Below are 14439 nucleotides of genomic sequence, written 5' to 3' on the forward strand. Positions count from 1 at the left end.
AAACAATATGTAGCCAAATGTAGATTCTTCTTCTCAAATTTAGAAGTATGTAAACATACCCAAGAGAAAGTCAGTCGGATGGAGCCATGGTATCTATATATATATATATAACCTAAAATCAATTCTTCTGAATCCTCTCCACCATAAGGCCATACTATACTTTAACCGATGTGGGGCCCAGATAATAGACTAAGCCGGCTCTCACATCAAAACTCGTCTCGTGTGCCGAACAAACCCTCCAAGAACTGAGATCCAGTGTTGCTTGTGAATACCGCACACATCTATCTAGCGACGATCACGCGTAGCCTTCGAAACGTATAGATATTTGAGCCAGTATAGGAATGACCAATTCGTAGGTGTTTTTATGTGACTTCAACCCTTCGACTCGGAGCCCGAGAAGGGTGAATCTTGTCGGGTGTTTTTTTTCAAACGAAACAGTCGCTTTCGACCAATCTGCGGAGCTCCATTTGGTAACGTGTGTTTTGTTGTTTGTGTTGAATAACGATAAGTCACATCGACGTATTCGACACGTTTTAGGCGAGACGAGTTTTGATGTGAGAGCCGGCTTACTTTCACGCCTGCTTCGAACGTAGGAATTAAAAAGGAACGGTACAATTCGGTTATGAGGAATATAGCGGTAAACACATTTTGAAAATACCCGATATACTGGATTATTTGTTAGTTTGGGTTAGTTTAGGTTAGGTTAGGTTAAACTAACAAATAATCCAGTATATCGGCTATTTTCAATGTGTTTGCCGCTGTATTCCTCATAACCGAACTGTACCAATAGAACTTTCAATAACGGATCATCCGTCAATACACAAGAAAAAGCCCAATATGTATAGCGCTTCAGGCTGTAGTTCTTCAAGCGTCAATTCGGCCCTGTATGACACAGTGACTTGTCAATAAAAACAGTATTTAAAAATATCACATTCACTATTATTTTATGAGAGTAATTCGTTAATTTTGTAAATAATAAAATTATCAAGGCTATTGGATTCTTCCTATATTGTGTAATGCTAATTCGGCGTACAAATTGACGTAACAGCTTAGAGATCACAATATTACCAAGGTTAGAAGAAAATTTGCATTAGACTTCCGTTAAGTTATTAATAGTGAAACATAAAACTAAAATCGACTACAAATCATTATAACGCCCAATCGCTTCCACTTGAACATCGTCCGAATTACGCATTTGCTAACTAACAGTCAGATCAGATCGAAGATTGTGAATCTTCTTCCGAATGGAGCCTTCTTTTTCTCTAAGTAATATCTCTGTATGGAATAAAGAAACAACAACTAAAACATGGGTGGCCAACCCGCGGCCCGCTGCCGATAGATGTGCTAATTTCGCAAATTGAGATTCGATATTGGCTCAAGATTTTAAAAAGCACCGTGTGCTGTTTGCTGCATTTGCAACGCCATTCTCCGTAGACGTGAATTCATTACCGAGAAATTTACAAATGGAACATTGTGAAAGGAGAAATTCCATCAGGTTCGTTTGGAAGAGTCTTACAAAACATATTTGGACAAGGAGAAATATCCTGCATTTTACAAACATGCTCTAATGACGACTTCGCTATTAATTGGAAACACTTATACGTGTGAACAGCTTTTTGGTCGGATGAAGCATATCAAATTCCGAGTGAGAACACGAATCACTGATGTGCATTTGGAAAACTGTTTACGTGTAGAAACAACCTCACTCGATATCGATATTGATCAAATTTCTCACTAAAATTTATTATTTTGTTTATTTTTTATTATTAAAAAAGTCTAATCTAATAAATATGTTTGATTCTCATTTTTGTTGTATTTTATTAATAAGTATATATTTCTTTTTTGTTTTGTATTATAAAAAAAATCGGTTGTGCGGCCCGGTAGGAAATGGTTGAAACTGGCCCGGCTGCTGAAAAGGTTGGCCACCCATGAACTAAAACAAATTATGAAAGTTCTTTATATAGCACAAGTGAAATTAACCTTACCTGTACGATGCTAATAAATCCCGTCCGTTCTAAGTCTGATAATATTACAGTACCTAGGTTAAATAGAAATGCCTATGTTGGCAATATAATTAAGTCTACTAAGGCTATACTTCAGTTGAGGCATGGTATAAAAAGATCGTGGCTAGGCGATGCGCGGATTGTGCAAATGACGCGTGCGCGGAACGAAATATAATTTGTAATAAAAATCCACCATGCGTCCATTGTTTATTGTTATATTACTAATAATAATAGTACATTCATTGACATGTTTTATTTTTAAGTACATATGTAAAGTTTTTTAGTCATCTTTACACGATTTAAGAATATTTTCATCCGACGCCATGACAAAACAAATCGACGTGCGGACACCTCGACGAAGTACGCTCTTAACATTTCGTCATAATTATATTGTATTATTTGTGTTATGATAAAAAAGAAGGCATCAAAACTTAATTATAATCATACTAGTATCTTGATCTCACCCATGGCCCCCACATCCTGAAGCAGGTTCCCATGCTAGGATCTTTGACAGGCTTCCTACCTACCCTATCCTACCCAATTGGTAATTGAGGTAGAATTAAGGGTATTCAGCGTATTTTAAGCGACTTTTTTGTGTGTATGAAGTTTTCAAGTGTCGACACCAATGATATTATTAATGAACAACGCACTCAATACAGTAGTTAGCAAGTAAATTCGCGCATAGCAACATTCGCACACGTATAGGTAGACGTCACGCAATTTCCATTATGCTATATCACGCATCGGGAATTTATAGCAATATCACCTTCATTGTAATGGCGTTAGAACAGTGTTTCTAGTGTCAATGTTCATTTGAGCGAACCCGTTCGAACCGAACCATTCGGCAGACCGACAAAAAGCATCGGGAATTTATATTGCTATATGTGTAGGAATGTATTACACAGATATCATACACCATATGATATTGCTATCACCTTTATTTAATGGCGTTAGACCAGATTATGCCGTTCGGCAGACCCGACAAAAAGTAAGTGTAATTTTTTTTTTCCAGATGCTTCGTCCATATTAATGTCATTGTTCGACACACAATCGAAATTTTCGTCGCTCAACCACATATTTTTTGTTATTATCCAAAGGCGACTTTTCTTGTTAGTCCCTGAGCCCGGGACCCCAGGCTAGAGCCGTGTCAGCTCTTGTGGGGGCCTTGATTTCATCCCTTACTTCTCATAATTTAGTATACCTCTTGTCACCCCCCCCCCCCCCAAATTTTACCATTTGGGGGAGATCTGAATACTTATAGAGGCCACTCATAGTAGTATATCTACAGGGTCGATTAGTCGAGTAGTAGGTTTGGAAAGAGGTAGGCAGTGGAGATCTGATAAAAAGAACACACTTGTCAGGTATACTTACGAAAAATAAGAAGATAATACGATGTTACTACTAATGAATAGGTACACACTAATGACAACGACACACTAATTTAATGAAGCTTAAAAAACCCACTGACGACATAAAATTAAGCGATCAGTTTAAATTAAGTACGTATTTTTTCAAAACATTTATAAACATCAAAAATCATTAGATAAAAGTTTTTTTTATTTTTAAAAACAGTCTATATTTATTAATATTCGATTAAACACCATCGATTTTTTTTTTAATTATCTAATTATTAATTATTTAGTTTTAGGCTCTGCGATCGGAGCTTACCTTAGTTCATACAATTCGATAGACCGGGCGGGGCTACGTGACGAAAAGTCCATATGAAAAAAATTTGAATTATTTTAAACATAATCCAACTTTTATTTACGTCGAGACAGATGGCGCGCTGTGATATATTTTTTTAAAACCTTTGCAGATTGTTTAGTTATTATCTGTGTAATACATTCCTACGCATACGGCATCTCTCGTTGGCAAAATAAATTATTTTATAGAATATATAATCAAGTGATTATATAAATAAGTCAATATTCAATTAAAAATTATTTTTCTTAAGAAGGTAGGCTTCAAATAATCGCCTAGTATGGAGTCTTCGCCACTGGTAATAGGTATCACAAAATATTTTTAACTGCACTTCGTAAAATCATATTATGATAAATCTTTAAATTAATCATTATTAATGATTATTTATTCTTATTACAGATTCTTTAATAACAGCTATTTAAATTAATTCTCCGATAACTCATTTTCTTTCCAAGGTTTACGTACAAATAATAATAAATAATTTAATTGGGTGTATTATTCATGATTTAACACTATTTGATCAGTCATCTGCGAAGGCCGAGGTTTTCATATACCCAATATTTTATAAGTGGTGAGATGTATTACAATCAGTGATAAAAACCTGTTTGGCAAATGATAATGAAAACGAGTATATACTGCGCACCTGTGCGACGCGCCGTCTTGAATACGCAATTGCAGTTGTCAGTTTTAAGACGCGTGTAAATGTCTCCGTACCGTCACAGTGCAGTATCAGTATGCCAGGTCAGTCACATATCAATGCAGATCAGTGGTTCTCACGTGAAATTTAGCTGTGTCCGTACAATTGACAATGCCAGTTCTATGGAAGCGTCTGGTGGCCGCACCAAATTTCACTTTTGTCGTGATTGAAAAAATTAAAACTAAATTGTATTTACTAATAAAATGGATCAATTTATTTACAGATAAGTCCGTTTAATAAAAGACATTTGAACGTTTTAGTACATATTTATTTATTTTAAATTATGCAAATGGAATTCCTCATTACTCCTTTTTTCTAATGCAATGAGCTGCTTTTAAGTTTGCATCTGTCAACTGGCTTCAATATTTGTTTTTTTTTTATGAAGTGCTCACTTCATAAAAAAATGGTTTTTAAGTACTTGGTCATGACTCATTTCCAATAACGCATATTAAACGTTAGCCCAGTGAACAATCACAAACACCCAGGCTTTGAGAAAAACACATAGATGTTTTTGTCACGACCGGGAATCGAACCCAGGAACTCTCGGGTGGAAGGCGAGCGCCTTACCAACTTCACCACGAGAGCCGCTTATCATTTGAGCGTGGAAAGAAATTTAAGAAAGTTATGTGTATTGGTATTGAACCAATTTCATAATTTTATAAATAAAATTTTGAAATATCTGTAAAGTGCTGGTGGCCGCACATGAGAACCACTGGTGCAGATCCATCCAAAATATCTAATGCACGATGTGAGCAAAATGCGTGTTGTATTAAATACTTTTTTTTACTTAGTAAATTATTTATTTCTGTGTGGTGCATGGCCCCCACACCCTGAAGCGGCCCCACCTATCGCTAGAGTTAAAAGCAGTGTGACGCTCTACAAAAGCATTTTCTAAATGGTGTTCCAGTTAAATTAAGGGTATTTAGTGTATTTTCGCGATTTTTTGTATTTTTCAATAAATCCACTTGAGTTATGAAGTTTTCGAATATCGACACACAATAATCAAAATTTGCATCAAACAATCACATATTTTAAAATGTTAATATACTATATATAATATAAGTAAAATAGCGCCGCAGGCAACTTTTTACCATTAGAGCAAATTTTTGGTGTCTGTTTATCTCACTTTTTAGGTATTCGCGCCACGAGGGGCCCCTTCAGAAGCCGGGCCCCCACGCTAGAGTCCTGTCGCCCCTGCGCCATGGTGTGGTGTTTTACCAATTGATCTATCGAGCCTACCTCAGTTATTTATTATTTACATGAACAAGTGTATGCACCATTTTTTTCATGAATAATCCCACTAAAAATATTCATCCATAAAGATAATTACAGTAAGTTGTTTCAAAAAACTCTTTTCTCAAAAATTTCAAATGTACGTTAGAATAGTTCTGCATTCAGCTGACGGTGAATAACAACTACGGGTTTAGATGTGGGAGCCATAAATGACAGAGCATATAAAACTAATCTCCATTTTTCCGGAAAATTGTTTCGCCGTATACAAACTGCAATGTTATATTTACGAAGTAGAAAATATGCTATTGCGAATAGTTATTTTTATTACTGTCATAAAATAGTTTAAAAAGAGTTCAGTCTACGATAAGGGCTCGGACTATCGTGCGCTCCGGTTCACTTAATTCTCCGAGACTATCGCTTCGTCTGGTAGAAAAAATAAACATAGCATTCTGATTCGTTAACGTGAAGTCGTTAACCCCCTATTTTTATAACTTAATAATTAACATTTGTGTTATTTTGCTACATTTTTTTTAGATTTATATTATTTACTTTCGGTTTTCAGTGAACAGATTTTGTTATATGCGATATTCCTCAGTCTGTTACATAAACGTGTGCTAACCAATGCGTTACTAACCTTAATACAAATAGTAATTAATGATTTATATAAAATATACATGAATGCAATTAATTTTAATTGTTATAATTAACTACATATATAAATTCCAATTAATGAGAGTTTTGTACCATTCTATAGTATGTGGGTTTAGCGTCCCGGGTTTCGTTTTCCGAAACTTAAATTTACCAACGATCGTAAATATAAGATTCCTTATAAGTACAACGCCCACGTCCACGATATCCGAGAGATTTAAGCGTCGGCTTATAATGTGGTGGGTCCCTGGTTCGAATCCTGGATCTGGCAAAATATCTTCTTTCTTTTTTCACCCTGTCACGACCCGGCATTGGGGCATAGGGCAAGCACAAGTTCGCGCCACTTCCCTCGATCCATCGCCAACTCTTGCGCCTCCCGCCATTCCAGACCTGCAGTGCGTAGATCGCTTTTGTAGCACCGCTGCAGGTTGAGGGAGGGCCGGCCACGACGACGGAACCCTTGAGGCTGTGTCATAAGGGTACGAAGTGTCGCACTCTTTGGCAGCATCCCGAACACATGTCCAAGCCACGTAAAACGTCTCTTCGTGATTACCTCAATCACCGAAGGTTGCTGTGTCTGCTCACGAACTCGGGGGTTTTTGTAAAGCGGTCGTACCAGTGTACCATAATGTTTATTAAATTTATGCTTCAAGAGTATGGAGCTAATAGGTTGAGCAAGTAGCTAACATACATTTCGCATAAAAACAAAATCTGTTAATACAACTTGCATATGAATCTCTAAGGATCGAACATGATGAAGTAGTAGTAATAACTACTAAGCAGTGACGTGTGTGTGTGTGTGTAGGCAGACAACGCACTGCTTATGGGCGGCATAGAAAATTAAAAAAAAATACTACAATAAATTTGACAGTAGACACGTAAGTATATTTCAAAGAAATGTGATTTATTTCGCCTGCGGTGCTGACGCAGTACCTACATACCCAGATTTTCTATTATGTTCAAAATGATTGGGTGACTAGGTACAACGAAATAATGACCTAACCTAACCTAACCTAAATAGATTCCACAAAAATTAATGTTTCATTTTTGCCCTGGCTGTTCTGTTTTGTCATGTTCTGTTTTGTCACTTGAATACATACCAGTGGCGAACACTCCATACTAGGCAATTATTTAAAGCCTACCTTCTTAAGAAAAATATTTTTTAATTGCATATTGACATATTTATATACTTAATCACTTCATTATTATATGTTATATAAAAATGTATTACAGTATTACACAGTTTACAAAACAACTGCAAAGGTATTAAAAAATATACCACAGCGCGCCGTAAATAAATAATAAACGCCGCGACGTCTCGACGTAAATAAATCTCCGATTATGTGTGAAATCATTCTGAATTTTTTTCGTATGGACTTTACGTCTCGTAACCTCAGCAAGTCTGCTGATTTGTACGAAATAAGGTAAGCACCTATCGCAGAGCCTAAAACACTCGCGCATAATAATGTTGTCACGACTGCATTAAAAAAATAATTTCAACGGCGTTTAATGGAATATTAATAAATAAGTAAGTATAGATTGTTTTTATAAATAAAAATAAATTTTATCTAATGATTTTTAATGAGTATACATGTTTTGAAAAATACGTAATTTAAACACATCGCTCATTTTTATGTCGCCAATGAGTTTTTGAAGTTTCATTGAATTAGTGTGTCGTTGTCATTTACTAGTGTGTACCTATTCATTAGTAGTAAATATCGTACTATTCTCGTAAGTATACCTGACAAGTGTGCTCTTTTTATCAGATCTCCACAGCCTACCTCTTTCCAAAAGTCACCTTTCGCCACTGATACATACTATCAGTGGAAAAGACGAGTGTGAAGTAGTAAAGCATACAGAGATTACTAACAATATAACACATCTTACCACTACAGAATGATCAAGGAAGACACAATTACCGCGAAAATTTGCAGGATGCCGATAACATCCTCTGAGAGTGTACCCATATGTCGGTTCAAATGAAAAGGATTCTCAAATCAGTTCGACTATCAGTTAAAGCGGAAGGCCAATGCGATTTGGTATCAACGATATATTGAAGGTACATACATAAGTATGTCCATAATTTTTTTTTAAATGTCAGCTTAATGGCAACATTAAAAAGCCTTTCCTCTTATTTTATTATCTACTATCGTTTGACACAAATAAAATGCCTGTAGTATTTACCAGCGCATTCATTTTATTTCGTATTTTAAAATAATAAATAAATTCAAGTAATAATCATTATAAACGCAAACGTCAACCTGACAGAATTAACATACATAGCGTCATGCCCCCCACATCCTGAAGCGGGCCCTCAGTCTAGGATATTTGGCGGGGCCCCCTACCTATCGCTAGGGATAAAGGCAGTGTGACGCTCTACAGTAGCGTTTTCTAAAAAATGGTGTACGCGATAAAATTAATATACATAATATAGTGTTTTTTTTGTATATTTTAATAAGTTCATCCATTTAAATTGTGGAGTTGTCAAGTATCGATACACAATTAAAAATTGCATCGTCCAACCACATAGTTTTAAATAATAACATCGTTGAAGGAAAATAGTTCCGCAGGCGACTTTTTCACTATTAGAGCAAATTTGTGATGTGTGTTTATCTCACTTATTTGGTCTCGACTTCCCACGTCGGGCCCCTAGGCTAGAACCCTGCAGGCCCCCTTGTGGGTGCCATGCGTAGCGTACATAGCTCCTTCGTGAAATTTTTGTACCCCAATAATAGAAAAGTTTATATTTCGCTCATGGCTCGACGACGATTTAAAATGACATTTCTCGATCAGGGCAAACAGTCGGAGGGAGTCGTCAAGTTTATAAATCTGCTCTTTGAATTTGGCTATTAGAAAGCGTCTCATAAACCATTAGTTATCCATAAATTACATGTCTCATCCCAGTTGAAATTTTTTACACTATCAGCGAATCTCTTTCGATTCGCGCATGCGTACAAAAAATGTGCCAAATGACACAATATTATAATGTTGGAGATTCTTTATTCAAAACACAAACAATTCAATGAGGGAATATTTTCATATTTATTTTTCTGTCGGGTGTCAAAGTTTAATAATAATTATTACGATTTTCTTTTGCTTTAGAAAGATTATGTTATCAATTATCATTCATTATCAGTTGTAAAATTTGCTGATAAATACTTCCTGTACTCAAATAAGTGCGTAGGTACGTCATATGTACGCACAAAATATGTAGATACCATGTATTAATAAGGGTCAGACGCGCACACAAAGGGGGGATTCGGGCTAATTAAATTAAAACCATAAATTCATTAAATAAATAAAATAATATACAGTCGAACTTGGTTATTACGAGGAAAATTGAACCGACTGAATTTGCTCGATATAAGCATTACTCGTAATATCGTTATACTTACAACATTTTTCGCGCCGCGTTTTATTTAAGCATATACCTAACACAAAAAATCTGAAAACCATCGTAAAAATCCCCGAAACAAGCATGGCATTCGTAAACAAAAAGAAGTTGTTTATTGTAATGAAGTACTGAGCCGCCGGCGCTGGTAGGTACCTACTGACTTCACAAAGCTTGGATTTTTTACATGCAATTTCAACCATATGCGTGGATACTTTTTCAATGTTATCGGCAAAAACACCAATTAGGTACTTAGACACTTAACTAGTGTCATAAACGTAATCCGATCCTGGACGGATTTTATTGCTATGGGTCGAAAATGTTGTTTTTAAACGATCGACACATTAACAGTTTTGCTCCGTGTACCCGAGAAGTAGCTCGTTATAAAAGTGAATAAATGTATGGAGAAAATCATAACTAAAATGTCAACGAATGTTTCCTCATTACATCCGAGATCTCGCTATTTCCGTGATGGTAATAACCAAGTTCGACTGTATATAATATTTTTTATACAATTGAACATTATTTAATTGTTCCCAATTAGACAAGCACAATATTCAAATTCTATTTTAAATAATAATTATAGCCTAGATTTATGTTAATCAAGTAAAGTTTAAATGTCATTTTCCCAACAATGACCAAATCAGAGTTATCTAGTTGTAGTATTGAGGTGAGAATATAATATACGCGTTGATGTATCGCTGAAGTAATGCAACACACCAACCGCATCTTATAGTAAATGAATTTCGTCGAATTTCATTTCACAAATCCTTGCAGAATAGAAACACTTTTAATGCAAATTATGTGGTAATTTCTAGAAATATTGCCAACAAACGATTACTATTACTTATATATTTTACTATTCAAATTACAATAAAAACATGTTTTTTTTTTAAATAAATATTTAGCAAGAAACCATTAGCGTAAATATAAAAATAAACAAATTAAAATTTGAATACCGACTTTCACAAGGATTTCGTTTTAATCATAAACTTCCGATAAAATTAGATCACACAGTTTAATAAAACCATCAATATATTATTATATACCAACAAAATTTAATTACAATTAATAATTATAAAAACCTACTAAACTGATTTTTTATTTTACGAATAGTTCACAAGATTTAAGAATGTAACGTTCTTTCAATTTATTTCAATTGATTTATTTTTTAACATATTGTGGACATTACAAATTATAAGTTTAAGACGTTCACAACATGACATTTAGAAACAAAAATATATAAAACAGTATTACATAAAAAAAGAGATAGATCAGTAGATAAATTAGATAGGTACAAGGAAGTACACCGGATGAGTTAAGCAGACCCTATTTTAAGAATTTATAAAACAACATCCACCTAAACTCATTCTCACGTAGGTGAAATATATCAACACCCGAAGCAATTTCGTTGAACATAGTTATCGCCCTCCCAATTGGTATTACCAGTGGCAGGTTGGTTCTGCAACTTGGGAGAATAAACAACTGATGTTCTCTATTTCTAAGATAGTTAGTTAGTTATCAGGGGGACACAGGTCAACACTGCCCAGAATGGCAGAGTTCTTAGTCTTAGTTAGAGTAATATTCTTTATTGAACATACCTACATGATATGAAAACAGGCTTAGAGAATAAATAATATATAACCACTAGAAAAAATACGACACCCAGCGGAATTCGAACCCGGGTCCATTTTGTTTTTAAATAATGTATGTTCAATAAAGAATGTTACATTTTTAAATATTGTGATTTTTTCGTTGAATAAATAAATAGTCTATTAAATTATTAGTAAGTGCAGGTACGTTGTAACAAAAATTTGGAGAGATCCCGACACCGGTTAGTTAAAATTAATGCTTTGATTTCAAATGCCAAAAATTACAACACAAACAGTTGACAACACTGACTGTAGCAAAGACTGTCTATGGACAGTGGAAAACTGTAGGTAAGTAACTGAAAAAAATAATGCACATTTAGTTAGATAGTAATGTTGAAAATAATAATGCTATGTCGCTGTTGTTGAATACTGACTTACATACGATATAAAATGGTCCATTATTTAAACAAATTAGCATACATTCGAAATTATGTAGTGGGTGGCTTTGAGAAATGTAAATGAATTATTGGATGTAAAATGAAGGATGAATTTATTGTTACATGCCATTTCTGTTCACCTTGTTGAAGGTTGCTTCATGAGGATCTGTTACAAGGTGGCTTTAGAAAGTATAGATTTAAATTTGACAATTAAAATATATTCATAGTATGTAATAATAATAATTAAACTATTTTTTTACATTATGCACAAGAAATTATAATATTTAGTTGCTCAGTCAATCGAATATAACACACATAGTTATATCGATTGCGACCAAGGAACACAGAATTAATGTGAACTAAAATACCTAACGCGTGTGGAGTAACAGGCAACCGATCATCTCAAGTGTGGGAGATGTGGGATAAATTTAAACACGTGTCAAGAATATGTTATTCTAAGCTTGTCCTTCGTTCTGATAACTGCTCTCTGTTTATGATCTGACGCTCATTCAATATTGGTGTATTTGAAGGTTGCAACACACGCTATTGTACGTCTATTATAATGTGTGTTTCATTTTCGTAGGACACTCACACATTCAAAACCCTGGTTCAAAATGAAGTGTATTGGGGTACCTATAGCCTATAGGAATTCTATTAACTATTAATCTGTTCTGTGGACATCCCTATCGACGTAATTAAGAGCATACATAAGTGAAACGGCAAATAATTTTCAACAATAGGTGGGACGAAATTTCGGACTCGTTGCCAATCGGAGAGCGATAGTCGAGCTGTAAGCACGTCAATTTGTTTTGTGATTGCATCGGAGGAATATAATCTTAAATCGTGTAAAGATGACTAAAAACGTTACGCATTTACTCGAAAAATAAAACATGTCAATGAATATATTATTATTATTACTAATATAACAATAAACATAACATTAAATGGACGCATGTTGAATTTTTATGATAAATTATGTTTTGTTCTGCACGCGTCGTTTGCACAATCTGCGCGTCGCGTAGTCACGATCTTTTTAGACCATGCCTGAGCTGAAGTATAGCCTTAATAAATTATATGACTATATAATTTTTTTACTTACTTATTACTTATTTGCTTTAATGATTACTTTGTAATGTTAAAAAGTTTCGATACTACAGTGTCAATATTCTATTTCCGATACAATACCAGCATTGATACTTTCATTCGGAATGACAGCCTTAGGTGAGTGACTTTTTAAAAAAAAAATTGTATCTAATTTTATTTTTTTCTTTCTTTTTACAGGATATTTCTCGATAAGAGATTATACTGACTTTGGTGATACTCAAAACTGCAGCGCTTGGAAATAAATTGAGAAATCAAGTAAGTAAAATGCACCGCACAGCAATGACAGTTGCATGTGCCTAAATTATTGACAAAAATGCGAGTGAGAAAGCATTCGAAACGCTTATATTCTCCGCAATATGCGTTAGAGTAAGATAAAATTTCTACGGCTGAATTAAATATTTTTTGTACACATCGCCGGTAAATATTGGTTTGGATGACTAGTCATTCAAAAACTGTGAGCACGAATTGCTGATATTTAGTTAATTTAGTAGAAAATATGTTGAACTATGTTGTGTTTAAATTTGGTAGCCGTACTGAGAAGAAACATGAAATAATACAATTCAGGTTGTACTGTGCGTTATACGCAAGAAACACGACTTCATATGGCTGAACAATACACACTACTTATCTTTATATTATTACTCTGAGACGTATACAGTTCTCCGTGCCATAGTTCACCGTGAGTTGTTGTAACGCAAACAGTTGGCCGTATAGCGTTGAAATAAAAAATGAAGCGTTTGTGGAGTATTTATTTAGGAAACATTCAGAATTATATATAAATTTATATATGGTTATACTTCTGATTAAAATACTTACCTATTTTCTTGTCTTTCTCTTGTATTTCGGTAGTTTTATATATATATTACGGCACCTACTTATACATTATGACGAGGATAAAATTCCGTTTGGCCTTAGCGACAAAGCACACTGCGAGTGGCCGTTCGATAGCACATCGCGCAAGCAAGCGATGTTCAGCCCCCCTGCGCCGTGTGCACATCGCACGGCTTCTTGCTGTGTGCTCCGCCAATTATTCAATTTTCAATTTCAATTTAAATTTATTTATTTTTAACATATTGTGGACATTACAAATTATACGTTTAAGACGTTCACATGACATTTAGAAACAAAGAAATATAAAACAGTATTACATAAAAAAGAGGTAGATCAGTATTAAAAATAGATAGTAAGTAATTAAACAGTAGAAATATGTACATACAAAAAATAAAAATTAGATAGGTACAAGGAAGTACACCGGATGAGTTAAGCAGACCCTATTTTAGGAATTTATAAAACAACGTCCACCTATACTCATTCTCACATAGGTGGAATATATCAACACCCGAAGCAATTTCGTTGAACATAGTTATCGCCCTCCCAAACAACTGATGTTCTCTATTTCTAAGATAGTTATCAGGGGCACATAGGTCAACACTGCCCAGAATGGCAGAGTTCTCATTTATACCTCGTATTATTGCCTAATTTTATACCTACATATTACTATTATGATAGAGTAGAATTGCGTTACTATGAGAAATGCTACGGTTTTCGCTGGTGTTTACAGATTCGCCCTTCAAGAATTTGGCGTACCTATCTACCTATATATAATACTCTCTCAGTAAAGTAAATCATGAAA

The 14439-nt window shown here is 34.6% G+C and overlaps 2 protein-coding genes across 3 annotated transcripts in view; one reads left to right on the forward strand and one right to left on the reverse strand.

Annotated features, from left to right (window-relative positions):
• Window positions 1–14439, reverse strand: part of PIG-S (phosphatidylinositol glycan anchor biosynthesis class S) — a 233453-nt gene that overhangs the window by 174841 nt on the left and 44173 nt on the right. The window lies entirely within an intron of this gene.
• Indy (tricarboxylate transporter protein I'm not dead yet) overlaps window positions 1–14439 on the forward strand; it is a 138972-nt gene that overhangs the window by 38575 nt on the left and 85958 nt on the right. For both annotated transcript variants that reach the window (XM_085950581.1, XM_085950582.1), the window contains exon 2: window positions 12984–13061. The gene's annotated coding sequence lies outside the window, so the exon portion shown is untranslated. The remainder of the gene's footprint in view (window positions 1–12983; window positions 13062–14439) is intronic.

Source organism: Rhyacophila brunnea, unplaced genomic scaffold (genome assembly GCF_057557595.1).
Source record: "Rhyacophila brunnea isolate RB1 unplaced genomic scaffold, BYU_Rbru_1.0 scaffold_23, whole genome shotgun sequence".
In the NCBI taxonomy this organism is placed as follows: Eukaryota; Metazoa; Arthropoda; class Insecta; order Trichoptera; family Rhyacophilidae; genus Rhyacophila; species Rhyacophila brunnea.